This window comes from Pseudophryne corroboree, chromosome 3, assembly GCF_028390025.1.
Source record: "Pseudophryne corroboree isolate aPseCor3 chromosome 3, aPseCor3.hap2, whole genome shotgun sequence".
Classification (NCBI taxonomy): domain Eukaryota; kingdom Metazoa; phylum Chordata; class Amphibia; order Anura; family Myobatrachidae; genus Pseudophryne; species Pseudophryne corroboree.
In genome coordinates, this window is record NC_086446.1 from 74,573,769 (window position 1) to 74,586,940 (window position 13,172).

Genomic DNA, 13,172 nt, shown 5'->3' on the forward strand with positions numbered 1-13,172 from the left:
CTGCTAGCACACTTACATCACTTCCTTTAATTAGATAACTCTTAATGATTAGATCAGCCTGAATAGAGCCAAAAAACTTTATTTATGAATCCATATTTTTCTTCTATAGGGATCCTTAGATGGTAGTAATTGTTTAATGTGGATTAAATATTTAATTTATACTTTAAACAGATCTTTAGTCACTTTAAAGGTGCTAAATTACTTACACCTGATCGGACAAGCATACTTCCAGCATGCGTTCCAATCTGCGTTCCACCTACTAATTAATTAAATGACTCCTCCTGCTTGATCTTTCACTTCAAAAATAGGAGTCAGAGAGAGGGCTGTCTTATTGGTATAGGCTCTCCCTCGAGCCGCACCTCCCATCTGACGCATACCGCGTCATGGGGCATGTCCTCCTGTTTCGCCCCATCACGCCTCACCAATGCTGGACAGGAGCGCAATGGGGTGTGTCCTCCTGCTCTGACGCACCACGCATCATCAATCCTGGGTGGGCCGGTTCGGCTCCCAACCATGCGCGTGGCGCATCATAGAGGTTGCTAGGTAACAACACGCGATACAGCACGTACATCCCGACGCGCACCACCACGTGATCTCAACTATCTACATGACGGAAACCGCGTCTTGGTATCCTAGCAACCTCTAATATCGGTCTGTGGCGTCCTGATGTCTTGGCAACCTCTGATATCGGCTTATGGCTCAAATGGTGTTGTCACCTAGCAACCTCCATGGTCAGCGAGCCCACATATGAGACATTGCCTGTTAGTTTCCCCTCCCCACTGATCCAATATATATAAATGATAATCTGTCATTAAACACCATATTCTCAATTAGAGATACATGTTGGATTTGCATATGCATTTATTGTTTTACCATTTCAAGAGTATTATAGGAAACATAATAGACTTCCATAGCAATTATTTTTATGACATGGATTTTGTTAAAAATATGTCAGCTCATCCATCATTGGTATTCTAATATAAATTCATGACTATGACGTAATATTTTACAATGAAATCACCCATTTTCCCTCAAAGAGACCTCCAAATGGTCAAAAAAAAAATTTTTTTTGTTATTTATTAATTTTTTATATTTAATTTTTTATTAATTTTATTTAAATTTGCTTGTGGATGCTAAAATAATTTTTATACTATATGTGTGTGTTACTGTCGCATTGCTCTTCAGAATATTAAAATAAAAAATAATTTGAAATTATAAATATATCTCGTACTGAGGACCATGGACCACTGTGATTGTGCTAATATGTGAGACTGTTATATGTTTCTATTATAATAACATACTTATTGTATATATCTTTTAAGTGGTATACTTATTTCCAACTTTTATAATAAATTGTGTGTTCTGTTATAGTGGGCCATAAGTTATATCATATCTCATAGTGCAACCTATATACTACTTAAATTCGACTATATTGAATGTGTTTCATGTGCAATAAAGTGAAGTGAATTATTGAAATATTGAATTAAAAATGCTATTAATGAATTGAATACTATCATTAGACCTCCTGTTAACTTATGAGGAATATAAGATAGACCTATACCATTATTTCAAAAATTTCTTTTGGAGGAAAATGGATGATGGTAAATTTAGAACTTTTAATACAGTCTCATAGATATAGGCATACCTACACACGCCCCCACCCACGTGTATATACACACATATATGCATACATATACACACACGTGCATGGGACCTCTTAGTAAGCGATCTCATTTCATTGTATAATTTTTTGGTTCCAAAACCCCTGAACCAGATATGAAATGGAAGTGCATCCTAGTTGATCATGCACTCCTAAAATATAGATGTGAAGACAATTGTGCTGAAAAACTCCTCCATCAGTTCAACCCTTCATCTTTTGAGGCTTCAACTTTACAATAATTGCATTTGAATTTTAAGGCCAAATAACAAATAAACAAGGAAACAGAAGAATATGTCAAAAATAATCTCATAAAAAACACATGGTAACATGACTTATGGGCAGTATGTTATTGTTCTACATAAACTAAATGTTTATAACCTGAATGCAGCCCTACCTATGAAAATTGAAAAGGAAAAAACTTAAAGGAATGACACAATGTCTATATTTTCATTAAGGCCATTTGGATGGAGAGTATTAAGGGTGAAAATCCAAAAAGATTCTCTTCTTGAGAGCAGACGTTCTTTATCGCCTCCTCTGGGGCCTTATTTAATCAATTCCAATATAGTAAATTTTAGATCTTTTACATTGGAGTTATGAATTTCAGAAAAAGGACGAGGTAAATTGTGATTAGTCACTTTATTTTTTATACCTCGCAGGTGCTCCTGGATTCTAAGTTTGAAATTGCGTTTTGTTTTGCCTATATACATTAGGTTGCAACTACAGGTTATTCTATAAATGACACACTCACTATTACAGTTGACTCTATCTTTTAGAGTGTATTCCATTCCATTTTCATGTTTCCAGGAGAAGGTGGATTTCTCCATATGCTTGCAGCATATACACCTATTACATGGGAAACATCCCATAGTTTTTTCCAACAAGAAATTTAATTTGGGTTGAACAGTGGATTTCTTAGATTTCAATGTACTTGGAGCTAAAATACTTTTCAAGTTCTTTGCCCTTCTGAAAACTACTCGTGGTTTGGGAGGAAGTGAAGGTCCAAGAATTGGATCTTTTAATAAGATTGGCCAGTGTTTATCTAGTATTTTAGTAATTTAACGGTTTTCTTTGTTGAATTGGGTTATGAAAGGCCTACATTTAGGGTCCCTTTTCTTTTTGGGAATTGGATTTGAAGATAGAAGATTCACCCGATTTATATTACTTGCCTTCTGTATGGCTTCTTCAATTCTAATCTGATCATATCCACGTGCTATAAAGTTTTCCTTCAGTGCATTAGCTTGTATTATAAAGTCACTGAAGGTGCTGTAGTTTCTCCTCAATCTGAGGAACTGAGAATAGGGAACTCCTTCAATCCATTTCGGATGGTGGCAGCTTGATGTTGGAATGAAATTGTTTGCATCGACTTCTTTAAAAAAAGTCGATGTTTCAACTTCCTTCCCTACTATGCTTTCTAATTTTAGATCTAAATAATCTATCAGATTTGTGTTAGTCTTAAACGTAAATTTTAAATTGAAAGGATTAACTTGAAGATATTCCATAAACTGTACTACACTTTCTTCGTCTCCTTTCCATATGAAAATCAAATCGTCTATGTACCTTCGGTATAATTTGATGTGACTTTTCTCATATTCAGATCCTTATATGAAAGAGTCCTCCCATACTCCCATCAGCAGGTTAGCATACGATGGGGCAAATTTAGTCCCCATCACAGTTCCCTGCTGCTGGAGGTAATGGGAGTCCTCAAACCTGAAATAATTATGTTTTAGTATAAAATTTATACTCTCCAAAATAAACTTGGTTTCAACCTCTGATTTTTCTGTATCAGCTACCAGGAAAGATCGCACTGCTTCAATACCTTTCATGTGGGGTATAGAGGAATACAAGGCTTGTACATCAATTGTAAGCCATCTTTCTTCAATGCCCCACGTATATCCGTCTAACGCCTGTAACAGGCTGGTGGAATCTCTCAAATAGGACGGTAAGGTTTTCACGTAAGATTGTAATTTTAGATCGATATAATGTGAAAGATTCGCTGTCAAGGAATCTATTCCCGAAATGATTGGTCTTCCGGGGGGAGACTGTATGTTTTTATGGACTTTGGGAAGATGATAAAAAATGGCGGTGGTTGGATGTTCCACCCATAAATAATCAAATTCCTTTTTGCATATTACATTATTTCTTTGTGCATCATATAGAAGAACTCTTAAATTTTCTTTAAAGCTTTTAGTGGGGTCATCTTCAAGTTTAGTATAAGTTGATGCATCATTAAGTATATTATATGCTTCTTTAAGGTAGTCAGTTCTGTCCTGTAGAACTACAGCTCCCCCTTTATCTGCACTCCTAATAATGATATTATCCTCTTTTTTAAGGTGATTTAAGGCTTTTTTCTCTTCTGGATTTAGATTGGAAGTATACTTATTGTTTTTTATTTTTAATTCCCTAAAGTCGTCTTTAACTGACTCGTAAAAGATATCGACATTACTTCCCCTCGACTCCACCGGGTAAAACTTGGATAGGGGAGCTACTAGCGGTTTTTGTGGTTCTTGTGTAACCGAAACTGGAGGGTGTTTCAAAAAATGTCGCTGCAATGTAAGAGACCTAATATATTTATTTAGGTCGATAAACAAATCGAACTTATCCGCATGTTGGTCAGGTGCGAATTTCAGTCCCTTATTTAATAGCGCTGTTTGTGGTGCGCATAGTTCTCTGCCTGAGAGGTTGATGATCCCGGTTTTTGTCCCATTTTCAGATGAAGCAATGGGCGTCTTTTTTTTGGGGATCTTTCTCCCCCCTCTTTTGCCTCTTCCATTCCAAGGCCTCTTTTTCTGCCTTGGGGTGTGGCTGAATCTATGCCATCTCCTAAAAAATGGTCATTAGGTCCATTTGGTGAAGGTGACCTAAGAGTTTCATATTTGTTAGTATGGAAGAAGGTGTCATATCTATTCGAAGAACGGCGCCTTCTCCTCTGGTCATGATAAGAATTAATTCTATTCCTATATCCATTCCTGATGGGGTATGGAGAACGGTAAGACGGCCTTCTCCTATCTCCATATCCTTGATAGTAACCATCCCTCCTCCTAGGATTCGTTCTTTGATCATTTCTGTGGTTATATCTCTCTTGTTGGTATACATTAATACCACGGTTATGGGCATGATGTGCGGCAGGGTTATCATTCTGTCTCGCATTTTTTGCCCAATCAAATATTAATCCTTTTTGGTAATCTTCCTTATCCCTAGAGAATTTGTTCTTTTTTCTCGAGATAATTTCGCTTTCTGTTATATCAAGTTGGTTTTGAAGTTTACCAACATCATGTATAAATTCCTCGCTAGTTTCAAATTTAGTAACTGAAGTCTCTAGTTTCATTAGTTCCTCCTCTAGCTTAGTTAGATCCCTTTTCCTTTCTGATATTAATAATCCCATTAATTTCTTGGAACAGTCTCCTAAGATATCGTTCCAGATTTTCATAAAGGGTTCGCTTTGTATACCGTATGTTGGCTTTTTCAATATGTGTAGTCCCCTAGGGACTCTCCCTACTTCAATATATTTTTCTAGTGTCACTATCTCATACCAATTTTTCATTTCCTTTATGGACAGTTTTTCTATCATATTTAATTGGGAATAATAATCTTCTTCATTACTAATAGGTGTCGTACTATCTATATCCTCTGAAAATAGATTTTTACATTTATGTGTTCTTGATGTCCTATCCTTAAAAATAGGCATACTGGCAGCAATTACAGATACACAACAAAATAGATACAGAAATACACAAAAGTATCTTTATCTTGCGCCAACTCCGGAGCGGCACACTGGGAGAGGTCTTTGTTGGAAAACCTCAAAAACATACAGAGAAAACATAAATTCCCAAGTGCGCTAATAATGAAATGTAGTTACACAAATCTTCCAGCGTTTATTTCGTCGGAAAATGTAGACTGGAGGATGTTTAGATCTGGGGACCTGTAACAGACACCCCTCACCAAAAAGTCACCCAAACAAGAGGCCAACAGGCCAATTAATAAAAAGTTTTTTTTAATAACATATATTTGAACATATGAATTTTGGTACACAATTCAAGATATAAAATTGTATCAATAAAACACAGCCACAACCAACATGTTTGTAAGATGGATTCTAGTGTTACAAATAGTGACTAAGACATACCTCCAAATAGGGATTAATCAAATTCTCCTTTATTAGAATTTAATGGGTAGAGCTCCTATATTCGTGCTTCTGACTGGAACTTAAATGGTTATCCTTTTTGTATATAAAATCTATAGAATAGTGTTTTTATAAGCACTGCCTAATAGAAAGAGAATGGGAATTGGATGTAGACCATTTTTAATGGTTTCCCACCTCATAGAACCTATTAATTGATCATAAAAGATAACATACCTTAAAATTGATCAAGCAAAGTTCCTTAAGGGCCGTCTAAAAAAACTCTTGATCATAGTCCATTGGGACTGTCGGCAACCATATGTCGGCGTTTTTGCAGACTGCTAAAGAAATACACAAATATTGGTATTTATATAGAAATACCTGTCCATGTAATTTATTACACGGTCAAGCCAATTCTACTATAAGTATACCTAAAGTGTGGTCTTCTGCTCTTATAGTCAAAATTATTTCTGGTTTCAATGTTGACTCACGTGAAATTCTGAAAGCTTTCAATTAAAAATTTTTTAGTGTAAGGTGTGTCAGTCATAGAAGATCACTAGCACATATATGAGTGTACATACCAAAACTTATATGGCTGGTTTGACAATCACAAGGATAAAAAAGATGCGACTTCCTCAATAGGTCTCAAGGAATAGATCCTTTCAAAGAAATGGAAACATTGTTGTTGTCAAAATAGAGGGCACAGTTCCAACCATAGGGATAGTAACAATTTACAATAAGTTTCACAAAGTAAAATTTTTTCCAGAAAAACACAGCAACACTGTCATTATTTATAAGAAGGCACAGTTCTAACAAATAGCTAAAATCCAGCAGATTTCAAAGTCATTTTTATCAGAAATCAGAGCATTATTAATACTTATAAAGGCCCACTTTTAACAGCAAGAAAAATCTCAACTCCTCGGTACCAGACCAGCAAAAGAATTACACTCATGATTAATAGTTAAAGCCTTCAAAAAGTGAAACAAATAGAAATGATGTGAGGACTCACCCTGGAGAAAATTTGGCTGTGTGTGGAAGTCACAGAATGAAGTGGTAATTGATGCAGCTGTTATTTAAGCTGCTAGCACACTTACATCACTTCCTTTAATTAGATAACTCTTAATGATTAGATCAGCCTGAATAGAGCCAAAAAACTTTATTTATGAATCCATATTTTTCTTCTATAGGGATCCTTAGATGGGAGTAATTGTTTAATGTGGATTAAATATTTAATTTATACTTTAAACAGATCTTTAGTCACTTTAAAGGTGCTAAATTACTTACACCTGATCGGACAAGCATACTTCCAGCATGCGTTCCAATCTGCGTTCCACCTACTAATTAATTAAATGACTACTCCTGCTTGATCTTTCACTTCAAAAATAGGAGTCAGAGAGAGGGCTGTCTTATTGGTATAGGCTCTCCCTCGAGCCGCACCTTCCATCTGACGCATACCGCGTCATGGGGCATGTCCTCTTGTTTCGCCCCATCACGCCTCAACAATGCTGGACAGGAGCGCAATGGGGTGTGTCCTCCTGCTCTGATGCACCACGCATCATCATTCCTGGGTGGGCCGGTTCGGCTCCCAACCATGCGCGTGGCGCATCATAGAGGTTGCTAGGTAACAACACGCGATACAGCACGTACATCCCGACGCGCACCACCACGTGATCTCAACTATCTACATGACGGAAACCGCATCTTGGTATCCTAGCAACCTCTAATATCGGTCTGTGGCGTCCTGATGTCTTGGCAACCTCTGATATCGGCTTATGGCTCAAATGGTGTTGTCACCTAGCAACCTCCATGGTCAGCGAGCCCACATATGAGACATTGCCTGTTAGTTTCCCCTCCCCACTGATCCAATATATATAAATGATAATCTGTCATTAAACACCATATTCTCAATTAGAGATACATGTTGGATTTGCATATGCATTTATTGTTTTACCATTTCAAGAGTATTATAGGAAACATAATAGACTTCCATAGCAATTATTTTTATGACATGGATTTTGTTAAAAATATGTCAGCTCATCCATCATTGGTATTCTAATATAAATTCATGACTATGACGTAATATTTTACAATGAAATCACCCATTTTCCCTCAAAGAGACCTCCAAATGGTCAAAAAAAAAAATGTTTTTGTTATTTATTATTTATTAATTTTTTATATTTAATTTTTTATTAATTTTATTTAAATTTGCTTGTGGATGCTAAAATCATTTTTATACTATATGTGTGTGTTACTGTCGCATTGCTCTTCAGAATATTAAAATAAAAAATAATTTGAAATTATAAATATATCTCGTACTGAGGACCATGGACCACTGTGATTGTGCTAATATGTGAGACTGTTATATGTTTCTATTATAATAACATACTTATTGTATATATCTTTTAAGTGGTATACTTATTTCCAACTTTTATAATAAATTGTGTGTTCTGTTATAGTGGGCCATAAGTTATATCATATCTCATAGTGCAACCTATATACTACTTAAATTCGACTATATTGAATGTGTTTCATGTGCAATAAAGTGAAGTGAATGATTGAAATATTGAATTAAAAATGCTATTAATGAATTGAATACTATCATTAGACCTCCTGTTAACTTATGAGGAATATAAGATAGACCTATACCATTATTTCAAAAATTTCTTTTGGAGGAAAATGGATGATGGTAAATTTAGAACTTTTAATACAGTCTCATAGATATAGGCATACCTACACATGCCCCCACCCACGTGTATATACACACATATATGCATACATATACACACACATGCATGGGACCTCTTAGTAAGCGATCTCATTCCATTGTATAATTTTTTGGTTCCAAAACCCCTGAACCAGATATGAAACGGAAGTGCATCCTAGTTGATCATGCACTCCTAAAATATAGATGTGAAGACAATTGTGCTGAAAAACTCCTCCATCAGTTCAACCCTTCATCTTTTGAGGCTTCAACTTTACAATAATTGCATTTGAATTTTAAGGCCAAATAACAAATAAACAAGGAAACAGAAGAATATGTCAAAAATAATCTCATAAAAAACACATGGTAACATGACTTATGGGCAGTATGTTATTGTTCTACATAAACTAAATGTTTATAACCTGAATGCAGCCCTACCTATGAAAATTGAGAAGGAAAAAAACTTAAAGGAATGACACAATGTCTATATTTTCATTAAGGCCATTTGGATGGAGAGTATTAAGGGTGAAAATCCAAAAAGATTCTCTTCTTGAGAGCAGACGTTCTTTATCGCCTCCTCTGGGGCCTAATTTAATCAATTCCAATATAGTAAATTTTAGATCTTTTACATTGGAGTTATGAATTTCAGAAAAATGACGAGGTAAATTGTGATTAGTCACTTTATTTTTTATACCTCGCAGGTGCTCCTGGATTCTAAGTTTGAAATTGCGTTTTGTTTTGCCTATATACATTAGTTTGCAACTACAGGTTATTCTATAAATGACACACTCACTATTACAGTTGACTCTATCTTTTAGAGTGTATTCCATTCCATTTTCATGTTTCCAGGAGAAGGTGGATTTCTCCATATGCTTGCAGCATATACACCTATTACATGGGAAATATCCCATAGTTTTTTCCAACAAGAAATTTAATTTGGGTTGAACAGTAGATTTCTTAGATTTCAATGTACTTGGAGCTAAAATACTTTTCAAGTTCTTTGCCCTTCTGAAAACTACTTGTGGTTTGGGAGGAAGTGAAGGTCCAAGAATTGGATCTTTTAATAAGATTGGCCAGTGTTTATCTAGTATTTTAGTAATTAAACGGTTTTCTTTGTTGAATTGGGTTATGAAAGGCCTACATTTAGGGTCCCTTTTCTTTTTGGGAATTGGATTTGAAGATAGAAGATTCACCCGATTTATATTACTTGCCTTCTGTATGGCTTCTTCAATTCTAATCTGATCATATCCACGTGCTATAAAGTTTTCCTTCAGTGCATTAGCTTGTATTATAAAGTCACTGAAGGTGCTGTAGTTTCTCCTCAATCTGAGGAACTGAGAATAGGGAACTCCTTCAATCCATTTCGGATGGTGGCAGCTTGATGTTGGAATGAAATTGTTTGCATCGACTTCTTTAAAAAAAGTCGATGTTTCAACTTCCTTCCCTACTATGCTTTCTAATTTCAGATCTAAATAATCTATCAGAGTTGTGTTAGTCTTAAACGTAAATTTTAAATTGAAAGGATTAACTTGAAGATATTCCATAAACTGTACTACACTTTCTTCGTCTCCTTTCCATATGAAAATCAAATCGTCTATGTACCTTCGGTATAATTTGATGTGACTTTTCTCATATTCAGATCCTTATATGAAAGAGTCCTTCCATACTCCCATCAGCAGGTTAGCATACGATGGGGCAAATTTAGTCCCCATCACAGTTCCCTGCTGCTGGAGGTAATGGGAGTCCTCAAACCTGAAATAATTATGTTTTAGTATAAAATTTATACTCTCCAAAATAAACTTGGTTTCAACCTCTGATTTTTCTGTATCAGCTACCAGGAAAGATCGCACTGCTTCAATACCTTTCATGTGGGGTATAGAGGAATACAAGGCTTGTACATCAATTGTAAGCCATCTTTCTTCAATGCCCCACGTATATCCGTCTAACGCCTGTAACAGGCTGGTGGAATCTCTCAAATAGGACGGTAAGGTTTTCACGTAAGATTGTAATTTTAGATCGATATAATGTGAAAGATTCGCTGTCAAGGAATCTATTCCCGAAATGATTGGTCTTCCGGGGGGAGACTGTATGTTTTTATGGACTTTGGGAAGATGATAAAAAATGGCGGTGGTTGGATGTTCCACCCATAAATAATCAAATTCCTTTTTGCATATTACATTATTTCTTTGTGCATCATATAGAAGAACTCTTAAATTTTCTTTAAAGCTTTTAGTGGGGTCATCTTCAAGTTTAGTATAAGTTGATGCATCATTAAGTATATTATATGCTTCTTTAAGGTAGTCAGTTCTGTCCTGTAGAACTACAGCTCCCCCTTTATCTGCACTCCTAATAATGATATTATCCTCTTTTTTAAGGTGATTTAAGGCTTTTTTCTCTTCTGGATTTAGATTGGAAGTATACTTATTGTTTTTTATTTTTAATTCCCTAAAGTCGTCTTTAACTGACTCGTAAAAGATATCAACATTACTTCCCCTCGACTCCACCGGGTAAAACTTGGATGGGGGAGCTACTAGCGGTTTTTGTGGTTCTTGTGTAACCGAAACTGGAGGGTGTTTCAAAAAATGTCGCTGCAATGTAAGAGACCTAATATATTTATTTAGGTCGATAAACAAATCGAACTTATCCGCATGTTGGTCAGGTGCGAATTTCAGTCCCTTATTTAATAGCGCTGTTTGTGGTGCGCATAGTTCTCTGCCTGAGAGGTTGATGATCCCGGTTTTTGTCCCATTTTCAGATGAAACAATGGGCGTCTTTTTTTGGGGGATCTTTCTCCCCCCTCTTTTGCCTCTTCCATTCCAAGGCCTCTTTTTCTGCCTTGGGGTGTGGCTGAATCTATGCCATCTCCTAAAAAATGGTCATTAGGTCCATTTGGTGAAGGTGACCTAAGAGTTTCATATTTGTTAGTATGGAAGAAGGTGTCATATCTATTCGAAGAACGGCGCCTTCTCCTCTGGTCATGATAAGAATTAATTCTATTCCTATATCCATTCCTGATGGGGTATGGAGAACGGTAAGACGGCCTTCTCCTATCTCCATATCCTTGATAGTAACCATCCCTCCTCCTAGGATTCGTTCTTTGATCATTTCTGTGGTTATATCTCTCTTGTTGGTATACATTAATACCACGGTTATGGGCATGATGTGCGGCAGGGTTATCATTCTGTCTCGCATTTTTTGCCCAATCAAATATTAATCCTTTTTGGTAATCTTCCTTATCCCTAGAGAATTTGTTCTTTTTTCTCGAGATAATTTCGCTTTCTGTTATATCAAGTTGGTTTTGAAGTTTACCAACATCATGTATAAATTCCTCGCTAGTTTCAAATTTAGTAACTGAAGTCTCTAGTTTCATTAGTTCCTCCTCTAGCTTAGTTAGATCCCTTTTCCTTTCTGATATTAATAATCCCATTAATTTCTTGGAACAGTCTCCTAAGATATCGTTCCAGATTTTCATAAAGGGTTCGCTTTGTATACCGTATGTTGGCTTTTTCAATATGCGTAGTCCCCTAGGGACTCTCCCTACTTCAATATATTTTTCTAGTGTCACTATCTCATACCAATTTTTCATTTCCTTTATGGACAGTTTTTCTATCATATTTAATTGGGAATAATAATCTTCTTCATTACTAATAGGTGTCGTACTATCTATATCCTCTGAAAATAGATTTTTACATTTATGTGTTCTTGATGTCCTATCCTTAAAAATAGGCATACTGGCAGCAATTACAGATACACAACAAAATAGATACAGAAATACACAAAAGTATCTTTATCTTGCGCCAACTCAGGAGCGGCGCACTGGGAGAGGTCTTTGTTGGAAAACCTCAAAAACATACAGAGAAAACATAAATTCCCAAGTGCGCTAATAATGAAATGTAGTTACACAAATCTTCCAGCGTTTATTTCGTCGGAAAATGTAGACTGGAGGATGTTTAGATCTGGGGACCTGTAACAGACACCCCTCACCAAAAAGTCACCCAAACAAGAGGCCAACAGGCCAATTAATAAAAAGTTTTTTTTAATAACATATATTTGAACATATGAATTTTGGTACACAATTCAAGATATAAAATTGTATCAATAAAACACAGCCACAACCAACATGTTTGTAAGATGGATTCTAGATACTCCCTCACCTTTTTCAAGGTGCGAGCTCGAAGGGAGTATCTTCACAAACTAGGGTGCGCTTTTCTGACTGACAAACCCAACGCGTTTCGTCTTATCGACTTCATCAGGGGTAACTTGTTTGGGGAAAAAGATAATGTTCTATTTGAGAAAAACTGCTATTGTGAGATGGGAATATTATATATACATATATGTATATATATGTATAGACACATATATCTTTGTGGTATGCAAAGCATTTTTTTTCCTATATATACCTACCACATATATGGAAAAGGATGATTTGCTCTTGATAGATTTCTATGGCAGATCGTAACCTGAAATATGAATAACACATTCTAAGATGTGTTTATTTGATGGAACTACTAGGACATTATTCTTATTATCCATTTTAGTGTTACAAATAGTGACTAAGACATACCTCCAAATAGGGATTAATCAAATTCTCCTTTATTAGAATTTAATGGGTAGAGCTCCTATATTCGTGCTTCTGACTGGAACTTAAATGGTTATCCTTTTTGTATATAAAATCTATAGAATAGTGTTTTTAT

The 13,172-nt window shown here is 35.7% G+C and overlaps 1 long non-coding RNA gene across 1 annotated transcript; it reads right to left on the reverse strand.

Annotated features, from left to right (window-relative positions):
• Positions 1–6,043: 6,043 nt before the first annotated feature.
• Positions 6,044–6,833, reverse strand: LOC135057492 (uncharacterized). The gene is made up of 4 exons (XR_010244157.1): positions 6,787–6,833; positions 6,359–6,436; positions 6,209–6,283; positions 6,044–6,118 (listed from the first exon to the last, which is right to left on the reverse strand). It is a non-coding gene; the product is annotated as an uncharacterized LOC135057492 (long non-coding RNA).
• Between the last annotated feature and the right edge of the window lie 6,339 nt (positions 6,834–13,172).